The sequence below is a fragment of the Crocodylus siamensis genome, chromosome 8, assembly GCF_052110815.1.
Source record: "Crocodylus siamensis isolate JL-2025a chromosome 8, ASM5211081v1, whole genome shotgun sequence".
NCBI lineage: Eukaryota > Metazoa > Chordata > Crocodylia > Crocodylidae > Crocodylus > Crocodylus siamensis.
In genome coordinates, this window is record NC_143402.1 from 33,648,328 (window position 1) to 33,669,138 (window position 20,811).

The window sequence follows — 20,811 nt, forward strand, 5'->3', positions numbered from 1 at the left end:
ATTTCATCCCACAATTTTCTGCTATCACAGCCCCACTAACTGACCTGCTGTGGAAGGGAGCCCTGCAAAGGATCCAGCATTCACTCAAATGTAAGGCAGCATTTGGGAAAGTAAAATGGCTACTATGGAGTGTGCTGATCCTACACAGCTTGGACTTAACAAAATAATTTATATTGCAGACAGATGCCTCAAAGTGAGGCCTGCAGTGGTTCTTTCCTAAGAGTTTGAGGATAGAGAATACCCCATTCTGTATTTCAGCAGAAAGCTCCTTCCCTGGGAGCAGAAGCATGCTGTGATAGAAAAGGAGTGCCTAGCAATTATGTGGGCTGTTAAGGACCTTTGCAATTACCTCCTAGGGGTTTGTTTTCATTTGGTCCTGAACCATAACCTTCATGTTATATTGGAGACCAAATCCTGGTTGATGAGGATCCTGTCCCTGCAGTCTTTCAATTTTTCAATATAACACCAACCTGGATCTGCACATGTACATGCAGACTTCTGTTCTGGGTTGAAAACATTGAAAGAGTGTATCTCAGGCTCTACTATTGGGGGGAGGGGGGTGTATAACGGCGTGCATGGCTCAGGGGCTGCAGCCTAGCTTCAGGGAGTTAATGGGTAATATCCTGCCTCCCTAGGGACATGGGGCCAGCTGACAGAGATGATTGGCTGGTCCAGAGGAAGTTAAAAGCTCCCAGGGAGCTGAGCTGAGAGGGAGAAAGAAAGGAGGCTGGCAGACTGAGGGGAAAAAAAAGCACAGAGCCTGGATTGCCTCTTTCTCTAGGTCTGAGGAAAGTCTAGAGGTTTTACTTTTTTTTCCTTTTTCTTTTTTGGTACATTTCCTTGTCTGTTGTTTGCTTTGTTTGCAGTTGTGACAAGCATGTACAATAAATGTACTGTAACCTGGAACTGATAGCTGACTGGCCTTTATGAAAAAGCTGACTTCTGGGTCTAGCTAAAGGAGCACCAACCTACTAAAGCCTCAAAATAGGAAGCAGGGGATGATTTTTCTTTTGGTCCAAAGATATGAAAGACTTTTTAGAGAGAGGTTTCAAAATGATGAACATGGATGGCTTTGCTGTTATCTTTCATATAAGGATGTACAACAGCCAATGCTATGCTTTTGGGTGGTTACTTCATGCTAGCTGCATTTGAGTCAAGGTTTCCAACACTGATTCCAATTTATTCCATGGTTGTGAGTGTTAGTCTAATAGCAGAACACATCTGTGATTCCCTGCAGTGAAATGATAATCACAGTCCACTGCAGCTATCATTTAATGCTGTAACCACCCCTCTGTCATGCCAGATTAATTCTATTTCACCATTTTTTATTGGTGTTCATATTTTTTGATAGAGGGTAATAGCCATGGCAGGATGGCAGTAAATAGTAATTGATTCATTGGTCAATCTTAGTGTTTAGTCATGTGACAATAAAACATGGATTGAAGCAACAATGTTGAATTGTTATAGAAACATTTTAGGGTTCATAAAAATGATACATTAAAACTTAATTTTATTTTCTCCCTGGTTTTTGTGTCTTTTAGATATGAAAGAATAAAAAGTGCATAAACTATTTATCTGAATTCACTAGCTTAGTTCTTGGTTAGTAACTTTAAAAACTTCCTTCATTGTCCCTGCCTCATAGGTGAGTGAAACCCTCTTACTCTTAGATATCTTATAAGAACATTCAGGCAAGGATCTGTGTATGTATGCATCTTAGCTGTGATGAACATGAAAAGAGATTAAGCTCACAGTCTTCCTGTTCCTACATCAAGCATATTTTTGCATGAACAAATCCATCTCAACTTTTTGAAAGCATATATCATAGTGATGTTTACATATCTACAGTATATGTGCTTACAAATTTTTCAGGTTCAGTTATAGCAGACCTTTAAAAAATAACTGTTACATTTTTCAAAGTGACACCAAATGTTCTCTTTGGCCCCTGGCAGATGTTACATTAATTGCATGCTTATAGTGTTAATCATGCCATAAATTCAGCATACCACACATTTAGCCAATTTATTGTGCCATAAAACGACAAACCAAAGATGTTCCACATACAATGTATAATGCAATGAAGAATATTTTTTTGTGGCTGGTTTGTATGCCACATTAAACTGAGGGTACTGCATGTGTCCCAGACCCAGGGCTGAAGCAGCAGATGCTGACAATCATCTGTCTGCAGCCACCCTGTAGAGCCATCTCAGGCTCTACTCTTGGGAGGGGGGGGATGTATAGTACAGTGCATGGCTCCAGTATCTGGAATACAACTGCATCCTGTCCAATCCAGTTCAGACCTGACAGATGCATGATTTGGATCTGGGAAATTTTATGCTGTATCCCAAGCAATTGATGTCCTGCCATGCACATCTGATATGTCAAGTTGTATCATATTTGTGATGGGGCATAAAATTCCTCAGTTCCCAATCAGAGTATTATTTTTAACATCTGCCAGAGGCCTTATAATCATACTAGCCAACTGCCCATAAGGCTTTGGGCCAGTTCCCCCCTGCTTAAGGTCTGGGCCCTTCCCCTCCTCCAACATTTGGGTCTAGGCTCATTCCCTCCCCCCACCTTTGGGTCTGGGCCTGTTCTCCCCCTCCCCTGTGCTCTGGGTCATCCCTGCCCATGTCCGCCTGCCTCCCATCCCTGCTCTCCTCCCTCCCAGCTGTTGGCAGGGTCTGGCAGGGGTGGGGCGCTGACAATGTGCCTCCCCTTCCCCAACCCCCTCCCCTCCATGCCAGCTTTTGTCAGGGCCTGGTGGGGGTGGGGCAGAAGCAGTGTGTTCTCCACCATCACGATGGGTGGTATCCAGCCCCACCCTCCACTTCTCATTTGGTATGGGGATGAGGCGAATGGAACCGCTCCTCCCACCCTTGCCCTCATCACTTTGGGGCTGGGCCTGCTCCCCCAACCCATTTGGGGCTGTTATCAGGGCATGGCAGGAGCAGTGGCAGTGCCACTGTGGCCCCCCTCTCCCCCATCCCCTTCTCACTTCCTTCCCTCCTTCCCCCTCCCTGCCAGCTTTTGTCAGGGCCTAGCAGGTCTTCATCCCCCTGCATCTGGCCCTGCCTCCACTTCTTGTCCAGATGGGGGAGCAGGGAAATGGGCCCCCGCTCCATCACTGCCACCTGCAAGAAGCAGGGCATGGGGGTCAGGCCAAGGCCAGCAGTGCTGGCCTCATCCCCTCCCCCCCACTCCATCCTCTGTGTCCGCACCATCATGGTGGTACTCAGCTGCACCATCCCCTGTCTGAATGCTCTCTGATTGGTTGTTTCATTCAGCCAATCAAAGTGAAAATAAAGCATTATAGACAGACAGACAGACTAGGGCTTTTATATATATAGAATAGTGTTGCACCACAGTAATAGTTGGCTTACTTTCCTTCTGCTTTGCTTTTCTCTCTCTCTGGACATGCTAAGAAACTACACAGCAAGGCTGAGTTCTGCCCAGAGCTACCTATACAGAGGAAGAGAGAGATATTTTGAGTCATAGCAGTTCAGCCGAGATGGTGAGGAACTAACCTCTAATCAGGCAGAGCTTATCATTGATTCAGCACTGTTCAGTTCTCTTGTAGGCTTTGTAAGCAAAAGTCAGAGTTCAATGCAGTATTGTTAGTTGTTTCCTATATAGAAGGATTACAGAGCTAAAGGTTTTTTTCCTGCAAGACTCTAACCATTCAGGAAATAGTGGTATCCCCTGAAATACTGATTTGGAAGATTGAAACCTGAACGACTGTTACCACTATTACAATGTATAGAAATATTGTGCAGTTGCAAATTGAACTCGCTTGCCTGAATTTTTCCAGAAAAAAACAAAAAAACAAGTACAAAACAAAATGGGGGGGGATAACAGCCCTGTAGCATTGATCATTAGGAATTCACAGATCAAATCGTGTGTTGTAAACCATAATAAAAAGTAAGACTGTACAAAAGCTCTAGACTTACTTTGATTAGCTCAGTTACATTCCTTTAACCCGGGGCAGACCCTGCCAAATCTGAAAAGGTAAGAAAATGCATCAGGTCTTCAATATTTATAATTATTTTGGAGTAGCAAAAACAGTTCAAGCAAAGCAAGAAATTGACATATTTTGAACAGTCCATTTTAAAACCATCTTTTCACTGACTGACTTAATCCAGAAATATACATTTGAAATAGAGAAGTTTTCTCCTACTGCAAGGTTTTCTAAAACAGGTACATTTATAATTATGGTGCTGAGCTTTTTCTCCAGTGCAATTTGGGCTTCACCCAAAAATTGAAATGAAAAGTATACATGTCAGCTGATACATCTTTGTCAAATCAAGGCATTTAATTTCTATCTGTCTCGCTCTCAAAATAATAATAATAAAAAAATAAAACCCAAGCAATTACTGCCCAAATATAAATGTATACATATGTATGTACAGCTCTCTCACTCTCTCTCTCTCTCTCTCTCTCTCTCTATTTATGGAGAAGTAAAATATCTTACCATGCATTCAGTATATTAGACCCCGTCTGCATGTTATATCCGTTATGCAATTATGTTAATTGTGCAAAAAATTTAGACTGGCTCCATGTGAAAACTATGACACTTTAAAATGGTCCAACAAGCTAAAAAGTTATTGCTCAATAACTTTAATAGCTGTTTTCATTTCAGTTTTAATTTGCCTGTGTAGGAAGTCTGAGGTTGGGAGACTACAGCTTCTGTGATCTCCTGGTCATGAGGCAGCATAAGTGCATTCTCAAAGCTGGGAGATCATAGCAGTGGTGATCTCCTAGCTGCAAGAGCACTCCATACAGTGGCTGGGAGAGCAAAGCTACTGTGATCTCCCAGCCACAGGGTACTCCATGCTTCCCTGGGGCTGGAACATCACAGCAGTGCCCCACAATTTTGGGGGCAGAGAGTCCCACAATTGATAGGGCTTCTGGTCCTGCTTGTGCCCCACCTGTAGCCAGGGTCAAGAGTCCCCACAACTGTTGGGAGTGGTGAGGGGGCCTGCTTCTTGCCAATGGAGGAGGAGCCTGGGATCAGTCTCCCTCTGCACTGGCAATGAGGTATGATGAGATCAATTCATGATCCCAAAACCATGCCTCCTGCTATACACATCTGGCATGGCAGGAAGTGCAATTGTGTGGATGGTGCATTAGATCCCATGAGACCTTTATCTGTACATGTAGAGGGGGCCTTAAAATGCCAAGAAGAACAAAAACTGGCACTTCAGAGAACTTCTGATGTATTGTGCCAATGCAGAGATTGTATTAGGGAGCAATATTTAAATGGTTAAATAATCAAATTTATTTAGCACCCATATGGGGAAAAATGCATATGAATGCTTCAGCTTAGTATCCCCTCTGTTTTTTTCACACATGCACAACATTGACATTTGCACACATAAGCAAATACAAATTTCAAGGACTACTGCATCAATCAAACTATTTTTCCTTAAGAATTGTAAGAAATAAAATGTTTATTTCTATTTTTAAATACTTGTGAAGTGCCTAAAAAGATAACCGTATGTTAAGGTAGACTAACAACCAGAATGCCCTGCATTCTGTGTTCATAGTTTTTATTTCATTAGAGTCTAGTAAACATACTCTCATTTAAATCAGCTTTCTGAACACATTTAAATTAAACTGAAAATGTTTATATAACTAGAAACCCAAAAAGAGTTATAGCTACTTAAAAACAGTGCTTTCAATTTCAATGGGAAACAAAGATTTCACTTTTATATGAATTCCAGTTAAAACTAAGTACACTCAAAAGTGTTATACTTTATATTCCTCAGGGTAGGTGTTTAAAATTGGTAAATTATATCACACATGAAAATAAGCCACCACTGCTGAAACAGAATAATTACATATGTCTTACGTAGTTTTGCATGAGACATGGCAGTGTTTGTGTAAATAGTAATGCCAACTTTTTATTTGGTTTTGGTTTCCCTTGATTTTCAAACCTCTACATTTTGTTTTGAGTTTTGACAGGGAAAAGTCTGGTTTTTCTTAGTTTCATTGCATTGGAAACCAGGTATTGTTTTGAATTTGGGATAATTAATGGTGTCAAGCAATGACCCTGAGCAACATTTCACTAAATTTGTCAATCTTAATATTTACATTGTTAGTTTGTAAAACATGATTGAGGGTTGAGTCTACCTTGGGCCTCAGGGAGCAGGAAAAGGCAACTGGGACATCAGCCTTGGGCACCAATTCATAGGGAATTAGAGTGAGAGCCGCCAGGGAACCTGTGCCTCTGCCACAGCCCATGTTCGGGGGAACTTGTATCAAGGCAGCAGCACCCCATACCTCCATCCCTGCACAAAGAGGCCAATGCTAAGAGGTAGGTGGACAAGAAGATAGGTGTGTGAGCTCCCATCCCTGGGTTTATATAGCAAGGTTAAGGGCAGCAGTGAAAGACATAGCATTAGCAGCATGACTTGTATAACAAAGCTAAACTTCAATTACTCATATTTTTAGACCATAGCTAAAAAGTGACTCCACTCTGTGGATTTATGGGTAGCAAGCCTTTCAGCACTCTGTTGTGTATTTTTGTAAGAACAACATTTGTACATCATGATAGTTGCCATGGTTTCCACATGTGTACCAGTAAGATTGTGGGAAAATTGTGATTTATGTTAATGCCAAACTGAATTAAGAATCTTAGGGTTCAGAAGTCACTGGTGAATTTTAACTGTGTTCTTCAAATGAACAAGACTTTCTCTTGGTATTAATAAAAATGCTGGTCTTTTGGGAATAAAGTTGACATATTAAGAATATTCCAGTATTCTAGGGAAATTAAGGTTCTGCAAAAAGGGTTAATACAGCTTGATGTTTTTCTTCTTATTAATATTAATTTCTCCAAAAGATGTATATTTCTTCCTTTTAACTTCTCTTCCCTGATTTTTTTGGTACCATGATAGATAATTACAGACTACCATGGAAACTATAACTGGGTAAAAAGTTATGCATGCCAACAACGTTGTCCATAAATATGGTAAAATGCATTGCCTGTTATTATGAGCAACCCAGTGGTATAGTAGTTAGAGATTATATTGCCTTTTAATTTTCACACAGTTCCTAAAATGCTAAGGAAGTAGCATGCTTAGCTCCTGAAGAGCCTGTGTTACTGTGAGCCTGCCACAGTAAACCTTCTGGCTGAGTGGGACCTGGCAGTGGAGATTCTGAAATGAATTATGTCCCATTGACCTCAGCTGGAAGTATGTGCTTGGCCTGTCGGGTGTTGAGGATAGTAGGAATGTAAGAGAAAAAAGTGGAGTGATTCAACCTAGGTGTGACAGAGAACTCCTAGGAGTAAGGGGGAAGGGAGGAGATTTATGTAGTTTATTTTTAATTAGTTTTCCCTCTGATTCTGTTTAAAGCTCGTTTTCATTCTAATTAAGAGGGGTGACCACTTAATTCCACCTAATTAGGGTGTTTAGATCCATTCTCTATTAATGATACTGTATATGCAAGATCAGCATCTTACCTTTGCTGTGAACTTTAATGGATTAATCATTTATATTATGTGTTCTAATTACTTCAGTTCAACACTTATTTACTTTTGACTTCTAAGTGACTTTATGAATGCCATTATTTGCATTGTAGTAGTCCTTGAGGACAGGCAATTATTGTGATAAAGTACTTAAAACATAGCAGATACTAGGGTAAAAATACTAAAGTAAATATAGGAAACATTCTTCAAAAAATCAATATTACACAAAGAGTTTTATCATTTGGCCTGTTATAATCTAGACAACTTCATTTTTTTTATATAACTGTGCCATAAACAGTAGCACTTGTGCTGGTATTTATACAAATTTTCACTTTCTTAATCCCTGAGCCAACTCTTACAAGTTGCATTTTTCTTTGAAGCCATATTTGGTTTTACATTACTGTTATTTTGATAAAACCCTCAGGTTTTATTGAAACATAAAGTCTTAGCTAACATAACTCCAGATGAAAACTTGGACATACACATCCTAACAGCCCCAAAGCCAGAACAGCTCTCAGACTTAACAATTAAATGCCAGATTTTAATGCAAATCTCATTATTTTCTTCTTTAGTCTGGTCCATATCTTTTGAATACTTGATTCTGGTTCTACTGGAGTTCTGAACTCTTGATATATGTAGTCAAGCAAATCCAAGTGCTTATTTAGGTCTAGGGAGGAGAAAATTGCTTATTTCATCTTAGCTTATCCCCATCGTGTTTTGCATTCTTTACAGTGGCATGGTCTTTTGTTTTTTTTTTTCCGGATAGCGTTGCTTGACATACCTTTAATGTTGAAAGATCATATCTCAAGTTCTGTTAGGTATAAGCAGATGAAACCTCATGGACTGTCATATGAAGACTATGATACTCTTGTTGTTTTGTGATTAGCCATATCAAAAACAAGTTTCCTGAATGCTTAGGTATTGTAGACTTGCTGATCGTTTTGAGTGCTGGTGTGCCAGTTGAAACAAGCTATTTGTACTAATATGATATTTAGTGGGTGCATCTACTTGAAATGCTTACTGCACATGGCTTAATAACGTTGTGCACTAGTCTGTCATGGCAAAAACTGTGCTGATAGCCTACTGCATAATGTTATTAGGCTAATGTGTAATAAGTGTCACTAAATAACCATGTGCCCGAACTACTACGCAGTAATTTTAGGTATTACGCATTTAGTTAGTGCTTTATTAAGGAAGTACTAAACTAAATGTGCAATATCTAAGATGCATTAATGAACGTGTAGACATACCGGGTGGCTATGATCAGACCTAACCGCCACTGGGATGGATACTGTACAGGCAAAGAATAATAGCATAAATCCTTGCTTAAAAAATCTTTACAGTCTTAGCATGAATGCAAAAGGCACTGGTGATTACAAACAAAATGTAATAATCTCCAAGAAAAAGGAAGTTGTTAATTCTCTAACAGCATAAGCATGATTGAACTGTGTAGTTCATTACCTATTAAGGTTTTCCAGCATAACGTGAAATACCCAAATTGCTACAGATTCATCATAGTAAGATGACACATACTTTATATCTTCATTGTGGACACCCTGATTTACCTTACCTGACTAAACAATTTGAATGAACAAAAATAGCTCCAAGAAGGAAGGCAATGAAAAGACAGCTACCTGTAAAGTGCTAACAATAACTCAGAATAGTATTGGTGTCTGTAATAAATGTTGACCTTCTTCCCTATCCCTAAAAGCTTTGTACTGGGAATTTAAATTTATACACCTGAAGCATCAGTGAATTCTGAAAGACACAATTTTCACTAAAAGTCTGCTTTTTGGACCAATAAAAATATGATTGGTAGCTCTGAGTGCCACTGGGTTCCATATAATAATAGCACTGCTAGGTGTACAAACATAATTTGCAAGGTATGCCCAGGTATTTCAAATAGGAATCAATAGCATCAAAACATTCTGGCCTATTGTGATCTTTCTGAGTTCTCTTCAACAACAAAAAAATCCTCTATTATTTATGAAAAGTAAGAATTTTCCAGCTGGCATTTTCCAGCTTGAGAAAACTGAGAACTGCTGTTTCATTACACGAAAGTAAAGTCTCGGTGAAATAAAATATGGATGTGGTTGTTCTGCATTAGTTAAGTTTTCTTTCAATTACTTCAATTACATAGTTTCTGTCTTATAAGTAAATTCTTAATAATGACATGTTGAATACACGTTTTCCCTTTCCAAGGTTGCAATCAGAAAGGGGAGGTGAAACAAAAATGGGAAGCTCAAAATGACTTTAAGTCTTCATTTGACTAGGTCTAAAGAAATACCATTTTAAACAATTAATATCAAATTGAAGGTTTATGGCTAGATCTACATTGTAGAGGGTTACTTGCTTGACCAGCAAAACATCCTACTGGACAGGTGCTTCATTAATTATATTGAAATAAATTAGCTAAATTTTGATTTTTTTGTTTTGTTTATACTGGCTTGCAGAACAATTATTAAATCTGTGGAATGTTAAGTTAGAATGTGCTGTCAGCAGTTGCATATTAAGGGTTAGTACCATTTCTTGCTTGCAGAGCTCTGCCTTTCCACCAGCGCTAGGGACAGATAGTCAGAAAGCCAGAGCCTGAATTGCTCTAACCTGCAAAGATTGAACTGATTTGCAAGTGAACAGACTTTCATGTTTAATTCTGGAAATGCAGGCACATCCCTACAGTGGCTCAGACTAAAGGCTGGGGAGTGCTAGAGCAGCCTTCCCTTGACTTTGCAGCAGCCACAGGGCTGGAGGGAGACTGACCTGGGGGGCATGGCCAGGCCTCTGCAGGGGCTAAGTATGATTGGAGGGGTTTGAACCGTAAGTGGGGAAAGGCCAGGGCTAATGGGACTTAGCCCCCCAAACATTTTCTGGCAGCTAGTGATGGCAGAAGCACCACCAGAGCTTTGGCTGCAGCTCCCAATGCCTCCCACTCAGATGCCTTCCACCTTCCAGGGTACCCAGGAGTTGGAACCAGAGCTCCACATGCTGGGCAGGAGCCACAGGACTGAAGCTTCCCAGTCCTCCCACCCAGAATGGTGGGAGCAGCAGCTGGAGACAAGGAGGACAGAACAGTCGCCCCCCTGCCCTGGGCACCCTGCTATGGCTGTGCAGCTGCACCCAGAACAGGGTGTGTGGCAGTGGCAGCTGGCCTTAGGGCTTGCTGGCACCTCTGAGCTGGCCTGGGAAGCCCATTCCACAGCCAACCCCTGCCCATGCTGCTAGGCCAGGCTGTCATGCAGCTGCAGTGGACAGGGTAGGGCCCTACCACTGTGGGCCAGTCCTGTGGGGCCCTTCCCAGCCAGCTGGAGCTCTGTGAGAGCCCCATCCAGCTTGGGCATGGGAAGCTGGGAGCAAGCTGTCTGTTTAGCCTCCACAGCCTCAGCCTGAACCACAGCCCTGGCTGCCCCTCTGCCTCTGCCCTTAGCAGCACTCACAGGTCAGCTCAGCTCAGCCCCATAGCCCCAACTACTGTCAGGGCAGGCAGGTGGTGGGGACCATGCCAGCCATCTCTGGCCATGCTTCCTCCCCTGCCACTGGAGTGGGGAGGGGGAATGGCTGAAAGAGGCTGGAGTTCCCCAGTAGGGGAAAGGGTGGGGAATAAACCCCTTCCCTGCTCACTTTGCCTCAGGTGGCCATGCCTCTGGCCATGCCCCTGCCCCTACTTGAGCTAGAGAGCAGATGGTCAGACCTAGCCCAGCTCTCTGGAGAAGACAGCAGAGCCTAGCCCAGGGCTGAAATGCTGGAGGACATTGGTTTAACTTGAACCAGGAAGGGGCCTGGGACAGAGGTTGCATAAACCAGTTTGATCCAAATCAGTTAAGTCTGATACAGTAAAAACCACATTATCTGGCACCTTACAAGCTGGCATGCTCTATTAACTGGCATGCTGGCTTATCAGGTAAAAACAAAACTGGAAGTCCCCACCATGGCACTTCCAGTTTTGCTGAGCCCCCATGGTCCAGGGCAAAGTAGCCTGCACTGCCGAGCCCTCAAGATAACAGTTCTTTTTTCCCTTTCTCTTCTGCCCCGCTCCCCATCCCTTGCAGTGGGAGGGGCAGCAATGCAGCGGAAGGGTGGCGGCGCACCTGACACTGCAGGAGGGGCGGGCCTCTCTGGCACCCCCCATTCCCCATGCATGCCAGATAAAGCTTTTGCTGTACTACATTCACTTTTGTCTCAAACTGGTTTTAGCCATTTTGAAACAAGTTTATGTGTACTGAACTTATCTTCTGTTACACTATTAAACCAGTTTCTGATTACTTAAGCCAATTTATATGTAGCTCAGAGGTCTAGGGCTAGATGTGTGGCTAGGAGCCAAGATACCTGGGCTCTATTTCTGCTCTGGCTGAGGAGAAGGCTGGTGGGAATGGAGAGTGGTGCATCTTGGGAGGCTGGAGGATTGTAAATTGCTTATTTTATTTCTGAGGAGCAGACTGAAGTTACCCTAACATGAGCTAGATAGCATAGCTCCGAGTTAACCCTCACATGATGTGACATAACTTTGAGCTGCTCAGAAGGCACTTAGCACAAATTAATGAGTTTTCATGTGTGGAAACTCACATTTTAGGTGTCCATAGTGTGGTCTAAGTGTAATGTGTGCCCTAGGTAGAAAAAATTTGGGGACCACTGCCCAAAAGAGCAATATATATTTACAGTGTATACTTATAACCCCAGAGTATTTACTGAGAATTAAACTACTAGTACTATGCTTTTTCTGTCTGTATATTAGGGTGAAGTTTCATGTTGAGCCCTACTAAGGGCACTTAAAACAGGAGCATCCACCTGTTTTAACATTATAAAATTACACTTCTCCAGGTGAAGGTTAACTCTGGGCTGTGTAATATAGCTTGAGTTAGAGTAACTTTAGGTTTTTTTTCCATTGCAATAAAATGAACAATTTGCAGCATCCAGCATCTGAGGATGCACCACTCCCAGTGCCCTCTCCCCGACACCCAACTGTGCAGAGAGATAAAGTCTAGGTGCCCTGGCTTCTAGCCACAGCTCTACTCACGAGCCCTCTAGTGGCAAGTCGGACAAGAAACCACATTAACCCTTAACGTTCAACTGCTCTCAGCATGGTTTAACTTTAATGTGGCTTAACATTCCACAGACTGAGTTTGGTTTAAGCATAACTTCACCCTCCTTTGAGTATATAGACATGTCTGGGGTATAATGATTCTTAGGTAATCTTTGCTTCTAAAAAAAACCGCTTTTCATGGCTCATATTGTAACTATGTCACTGGATCTGATTTTATGAGGTGCTCAACACTTTAAAATTATTCTAGCCCATCAAAAGTCAAAAGTTTGAAGAACTTTAAAGGATCAGGTGCTTAAAGTAGAAAGGAAGTGGAGTTTCAAACAGTTTTTATACTTTAAATAATATTTTTGAAGGGTAATGGATGACTTCAACTACCGAGACATATCTTGGGAAGATCATGCAGCAAAATTCGAGTGGTTGCAAAGCTTCCTATTGTGCGTGGATGACCTCTACCTGACTCAAGAAGTCTATGGGCCAATGAGAGGTAAAGCGCTGCTTGACCTGGTACTGGCTACTGGGGATGACCTAATCAGTGGCCTAGTGATCGATGGGAAGATGGGTGACAGCGACCATGAGCTGATTACCTTCACCATCTACCATAAAGCTGGCAAATCAGTCAGCAACACTGAAGTCCTTGACTTCAGGAAAACCAATTTTGACAAGCTCAGGAGGCTTGTTAGTGAGGCCCTAAGGGACCATGACCCCAAGGGGAGGGGAGTTCAGGAAGAGTGGTTGCTCCTCAAGGGAGCGATCCTCAATGCACAAGCTAATTCTATTCCATCTTGGAACAGCAGCCCCCCTGGGTCTCCAAGGATCTAGCAGACCTCCTGAGGCTAAAAAGAAAGGCCTATCAAGGATGGAGAATGAGATTCACCTCCAAAGAGGAATATTCTGCACTGGTCCGGTCCTGCAGGGAGCAAACCAGGAAAGCCAAGGCTGCAGCTGAACTCCAACTAGCTTCAAGTATCAAGGACAATAAAAAGTCCTTTTTTAGATATGTGGGGAGCCAGAGGAAAAGCAAGAGCAACCCCAGCTAAACCAGGTGGGACAAATGACAACTGACACCCAGGAGAAAGCCAACCTATTAAATGGGTACTTTGAGTCAGTCTTTCATCAGTCCCATAGGACGCCCATGCCCACTAAGGGACAGGGAGGTCCAGGTGAGGGAGATCCCCTGTCCTCCATCAACGCTGACCTCATTCAACCTTGAGAGGCTAGATACCTTCAAGACAGCTGGCCCTGACAATCTGCAGCCCAGGGTACTCAAGGAGCTGGTGAGCATCATAGCCCCACCTCTGACGCAGAACTTTGAGAACTCCTGGCACTCTGGTGTAGTGACCGAAGACTGGAAGAAGACCAATGTGGTGCCTATCTTCAAGAAAGGGAGAAAAGTGGATCCAGCAAACTATAGGCCCATCAGCCTGACTTCTATCCCAGGGAACATCTTAAAAAAGTTTATTAAAGAGGCCATCCTTAATGGACTGGCCAACGCCAACATCCTGAGGGATAGCCAGCATGGGTTTGTTGTGGGTAGGTCTTGCCTGACCAATCTCATTTCCTTCTATGACCAGGTGACCTATCACTTGGACAACAAGCAGAGATTGATGTCATATATCTTGACTTCAAAAAGCCTTCAATCTGGTATCCTATGATCGGCTCTTGGTGCAACTGGCCAGTTGTGGCCTTGGGTCCACCGTGATCCACTGGCTAGGAAACTGGCTACGTGGTTAGACCCAGAGGGCGGTAATTAATGGAAGTCAATCATCATGGTGCCCTGTGACCAGTGGGGTCCCCCAAAGCTCTTTCCTTGGACACATATTGTTCAACATTTTCATTAATGATGTGGACACTGGAGTCAGAAGTGGACTGGCCAAGTTTGCCAATGACACCAAACTTTGGGACAAAGCATCCATGCCTGAAGACAGGAGGGTGATCCAGGCTGACCGGGACAGGCTCAACAAATGGGCAGATGAGAACCTGATGGTGTTTAACACTGAAAAATGAAAGGTTCTCTACCTTAGGAGGAAAAATCTGCAGCATCCTTATAGGCTCAGAAGTGCTACACTGGCTAGCACTATAGAAGAAAGAGACTTAGGAGTCATCATTTACCACAAGCTGAACATAAGCCTTCAAAGTGATGCTGTGGCTAGTAAAGTGACCAAAACGCTGGCTTGCATCCATAGATGCTTTTCAAGCAAATCCTGGGACATCATTCTCCCCTTGTACTCAGCCTTGGTGAGGCTGCAGCTGGAGTACTGCATCCAGTTTTGGGTCCCACAATTCAAAAAGGGTGTGGAGAACCTTGAGAGAGTCTGGAGAAGAGCCATGCACATAATCAGAGATCAGGAAAACAGACCTTATAATGACAGGCTGAGAGCTATGGGGCTCTTTAGCCTGGAAAAGCACGGGCTCAAGGGTGATCTGATGGCTACCTATGTTTATCAGGGGTGACAACCAGGATCTGGGGGAATGTTTGTTCACAGGAGCACCCCAAAGGATGGTGAAGTTTAATTGTTATAAACTACTGCAAGACCATTTCAGGAAAAATGTCTTTACTGTCCAAGCCCCCAAGGTCTGGAACAGCCTGCCATTGGAGGTGGTTCAAGCATTGAACACCTTCAAGAGTAAATTGGATGCTTATCTTGCTGGGATCCTATGACCCCAGCTGACTTTCTACCTTTCGGGTGGGGGGCTGGACTCAATGATCTTCTGAGGTCCCTTCCAGCCCTAATGTCTATGTCTATAAAATGGTTGCAGACTGTTTACATAAAGGTTGAATTGGCAGTTTTTCAATAAACAAAGGTAAAAGCCTAGATTTTCAGATGTATAGAGAAGTACCTTTTTCATTTAATAACAGCAATTTTAAGTGAATTAATAAATTATTGATTTATTTCATATTATGTTTCTTTTGTTATTTTTGACAATAGTTGAGTCTTTTTCCCCCCCAAAATCTTGTTTTTGAAGTTTCTTCCCCATCTCCAAAGATATAGATTTACAAAAGACAGACCTTCCTGCAGATGGTGTTTTAATTCCTATAAGGTGTGTCAAAGTCCAGCCTGTAGGGGTAAGGAATGTGGGGGGCAAGGTAAACATGAGCAGAGCCCACTGTCAGATTGCTGTGTACAGAGCCCCATTAGAGATATGTGTCACTGTGGGCAAGGGAGAGGGTATCGTGACTACCCGCAAGCACCACTGCCTCTACTACTCACTGTGCAGTTACCGTGGGTCCAGAGCTGGCTTGCAATGATGGGTAAGTTTGACACCTCTGCTATAAATTAATACATAAGAATTCCTCTCAGGGATAACACAAGGGTGCTTGCACACATGACAGTCATCATGATGTACAGATGATGAAAATGTAATCTGTGTAGCTTATCATTGCAAACTAAATTATATCTGGATGTAGTTTAGTTTACAACATTGCAAAATGCAATGATACAGCTGTCAGCTGACCCCTGGGCTGTGGGAGAGGTGAGCAGGCTCCACAGAAAAAAGGATTGGGCCTCTTGCTGCTTCTGCCTTCAGCAGGCACCTGGCAGAAGGCAGAAGCAATGAGGGGCCCCCTTTTTTTTTATGCAGAGCCTGTGCACCTCTCCCATAGCCAGGGAGTGAGTTACCAGCAGGCTAAGTGGCCTCTGAGCTATGAGAGGCCTTCTTTTTACAGCAGCCGTGCCCCCTGGGGCTGCCTGGGCTAGCAGGCCAGTGGCTGTCCAGTTTGGAAGCAGCACCCAGCTAGATCCAAATCTTCCCTGAGCTTGTTGAGGCTTCCAGCATCCCATGCACTGTCCTCACCACCTTGCTGCTGCCAGGGACCACCCAGAAATGGCCTGGCTTGCCCCTGGAACAATGTGGAGGGGTGGCAAGAAGGCAGCTGGGTGTGCTGGTGGCTGGAGAAGGCAGTGGGGATGGTGCATGGTGCTCTGGAAGCCTAGGTGGGCTTGGGGAAGCTCAGGGTTTGCAGGCTTCCAGTGCCCTGTGCACTATGCCTGTTGCCTTCTCTGGCTGCCAGCACACCCAGCTGCCCTCCTGCCACTTCCCTGCGCTACCCCAGAGGCAACCCAGCCCATTCCTGGGCAGTCCCAAGTGGCAGGGACATTGTACATGATGCTGCAAGCCCCAGTGGGCTCAGGGAAGAGTTGGATCTAGTTGAGTTCTGCATCCAAGCTGGGGCAGCCCCATGCCCACTAACAGCCCTCCCAGACACCCCAGTGGGTGCCACTGCAATTGAAGGAAGGACCAGAGGCCCCCCCACAGCTCAGGGGCTGCTTGCCCTGCTGGCAGCTCACCCATCGGCCATGGCCAGGCCCCAGCTCTAACAAAAATAAAAAGCCCCTTGATGTAACATGGCAGAAGAATTGAAATGGTGGGTTTCAATTAAAAACTGTTCCCCCACTGCTCCCCCGCTGCCAAATTACCTGACCCATGGGGAACCCCATAGGCCACATACAGTGGTTCCATAGGCTGCATTTGACCCATGAGCCAAAGGCTGAACACTCCTGATCTAGACCATAAAAATGTGTATTTCCATTTCTCTAATTTAGAGCACCAGAAGTTAACTAGAAGATCTGAAAATCTTTTTTTCTAGGGAAAACATTCTGTCCTGCAAGTTTACTAAATGCACAAGTGCAATTACAGATCTATCTCCATATCTAAGAAATTCTCTAGGAATATAAAACTCAAGAACTTTCAAGCTGCTTGACACATCAAGCCTTCAATATAAAATTAGACCATAATTTTTTTCCAAGCAAATGGCATCTGCTGGAAAAATAAAAAAGATGATAAAAGATCATGTTATCTGTCTCATCTGCTTCAGTAATTTTTCCAAATAAATGAATGTTTATTTCCAAAGAAATAAACTTCTTTTCAGGGGATCACACTCAAAATATATCACTGCCAAGACCTTTTTACAACGTCAGGATATGTGGAAATAAACTTTCCAGGTGTCCATATCGCAAGTGCACAAAAAGTACTTCATGTCAGTGTACTAGAACCAATTGTTCTTAGGCTAAACATGCTTCATTTTCTATACTTATTTCATAGCTCTTCTGTACTCATAGGTATAGAAAATGACAGAGGATTCCAGTAAACTGATGAAGAGATTTCATAAGATCAGGACCTTTAAAAAGAAACTTGCAAGATTTGGGTCACAACCAAAGGAACTTGCAAGATTCGGCTCACTATCAAGAATAACAGATGTTTTAGCTTACAGCACTAAAATCATACCAAGATCGTATTTAGTAAATTCAGATGTTGAGGTCCGTATGTAGGGTCCAAAGATGTTTCATACACTCTAGGGTTTTCTTTTACTAAAATAACTGTCTTTTCCAATAATCTGCTTATTTTAAATCATAAATCAAATGTTTGGTTAGGTGATTGCCAGCAAAAACAGAAACAATCTTTAAAATCCATTTGCACCAGCCAAATGCCTCAAGTAGATTTGAGATAATGACTTTTGATGCCAGATGTACAAATATGAAGTATAAAATTTGGGGATGGGACCATAATTAGGACTCTAAGGGCTCCTATAGACATGCAAGAAGCCTGCTCCAATAAGCTGGAAATCCAGTGTGTTGAAGCAGACTTGGTTAATTGAGTCTGCTGGAGCACAGAAATTGACGTGCTTGGTAGCCTCACGCATCATGTGTGTCAGTGTCTCTGTGCATCTATTTGCTGACAAAATGGCAATGGTGCATTTTGAAATAAAGCAAAGTAACTTCAAAGTATCCTGCCACCATTTTTTTAATGTAGGGACATGCAGCAATGCTGATACACATGACATGTGGGTGTTTTTAATTAGTGTGGCTTGCCAATTAAACTGCCAAGCGCCACATCCAAAAACACATGTAAAAATTCCCTGAGGTTATAAACTTGACTCATGTGAAGTGGTCTTCATTGTCCTGAAGATATGACCCAAAACAGGAGCATTACAGCCCAACATGTAGGAGTTCCAAGCTGCATTTCTGCTCATTTGCTAGTAGGTAGCCAGGAACACCACACAACTGGACAGGCCTGTTCCTTCAATGAACAGTAATTAACTTACATGTGAAAAACAGCAATGTGGGGGAGGCAGGGAGTGGGGAAAGAGAAGAGGAGGGGAATGGGGACTGTTATCTGGCATATTTCATTGGCACTTGAAATGGGACAATGTCTGTGAACTTCTGTATGGTCATAGGACAAAAAGCTTTCTCCCAGGAGAAATACAATGTCTATTTGCAGCATAAATGCCTAAAACATTTGTTGATCTATATATATTTAAGTATTGGGTGAGGGGGTTATTGTTTTAGTTAATATAGTTATGGCATACATTTTAATTTTTGCATTCCTTCCTTTAGGGGTTAGATTGTATTAATGTCTGAAGGCTATCTTAACTTGGTAATTCAAATGAGAACAATAAGAATTCATCTTATGGTGGACTGGATGTGTCACTCCATAATATAAGGCTATATCCTATTTGCAAGTTTCCATTAATATTCTTCATCCATATATGAACTTTTCCCTTTAAACTTACATATTTTGAATCATCAGTTTGGCTTCCAGCAGACAGCAGTAGAAAGGAAGAAAAATACTTAATGCCTGATAGTTAAAATATTTTTCTCCAAAAAGGAAACAATCTTTACAAGCAGGATGATCTTAGTTCCTTTAAAGTAGCAAAGGGTATTGTTCTATATTTCCCAGTACTTTATCATCGATATCCTTCTTAAAACAATTTTATGGGACAATCTCAAATCTACATCCATAGATGTGCAAGTTTATCTAAGGAAGCATGTTCCACAACAGAGTGTACAAACAAAAGGGCGTACTGTTGCTTGTTTCTCCTGCCTAAACCTGGCCTAATTCCTGTACAACCCACCACACTGAAAACAGAAAGATGCTGTTATAAAAGCACTGGTCACATGCATAAGTAGAAGAATGTAACACCTTCTATATTTCCTTTCATAGGTAAATCTGGAAATGCTCTCTCTAACCCGCTCAGCATCTGATCATTTTTTCAACTAATAACATATAACATTAACATGCAATGATTTATTAGTAGCACTCTAAGTGTGCACTTATATTAGACACTACTCAGATCTGAAATCACTTTGATTTGCAAATAATCATCTTTTTCCTGAGGGGGTTGACAACTTTGTGACTTTTTTTCCTTAACATTGTCTATGAAGTTCCTTTCTTATTTTTTTTTTTACAAGGCTCTTGAATTCATCTTAGGCATCCAGGCTTTTTGTTTTTATAAGTATAGCATTCTCCTCAATTTTTCAGCATTTTCCCCCCAAACTGCACTTGTAATAAGTTTCATATATCTTGATAGGTGAAAGTGACTAATAAATTGTAGTTCAGTCAGCACAATTCATCAAATGCAAAGACAACTCCTGCAGATTGGGAATGTACTTCCATTTAAAAATATATAGTTTGTTGGAACTGAATAAAGCGTAGAACTTTCTTCATTGTGTACAGCATAGGACTACTCCAGAGTCAACTTATTGAGCCAAAATTGTAACCACATTTTGTAATATTTTAAACTGCAGACAAACAATATAATCCTAATTCACAAACAGCAATCACACACCTTTCCATACTGGTAGAGTATAGTCATTAATATTAATTCTACAAACTTACAAGGGTATATTTTCCCCCAAATACCCTTGAGACCAGGCAAGTAAAATTTAGCAGTGAGAGTCTTTGCTTCTCCATGTAAGTGAATAGGAAATTAAGGGCAGAATTGCATTTCACCTGGTAGTGGAAGGAAAGGTAGTAATCATATTAGCCTGAAGTCAGGCAGAGAGCAGGGTAGATCTGCACCTTAGAAACTGACTAAATCAGAGATGCATAAGCTTTCATAAGCAGCAGCTTAATCAGATGCTAAAATAGATGACCAAAGTGATCTTATTCCTATACTGGGGAGGCAATTATGCACCCAGAGTGATAGAATCAGTGTTGCATGATAATTGATTAAGAGTTTGTCTCAAACTGCACTTGATTAGAGTCTAATATCCAATATTACTAATTACTACTGCATTGCAATGATGGGCAGTGTCATTGCCTTTAAACCTTACAGACATTCCCAAGAGCTAGATATTTAACAGGTGTGGCAGGATTTCATGCCATGAAATAGGTGTGGTAGAGCTCATGTCATGTTCTCTGCAAGACTGATGTTTGATTTACATTCAAATGAACGCAACCTTTAAGCAAAATCAGAAGATCTGAGAACAAAGTCTTTATCTGCACAAACTTTTCTGTATGACTTTGGGAAAATCACAAAGGCTAGGTACAGACATTCAAAAAGCCCAAGGCATAATCTGTCAAACTTATG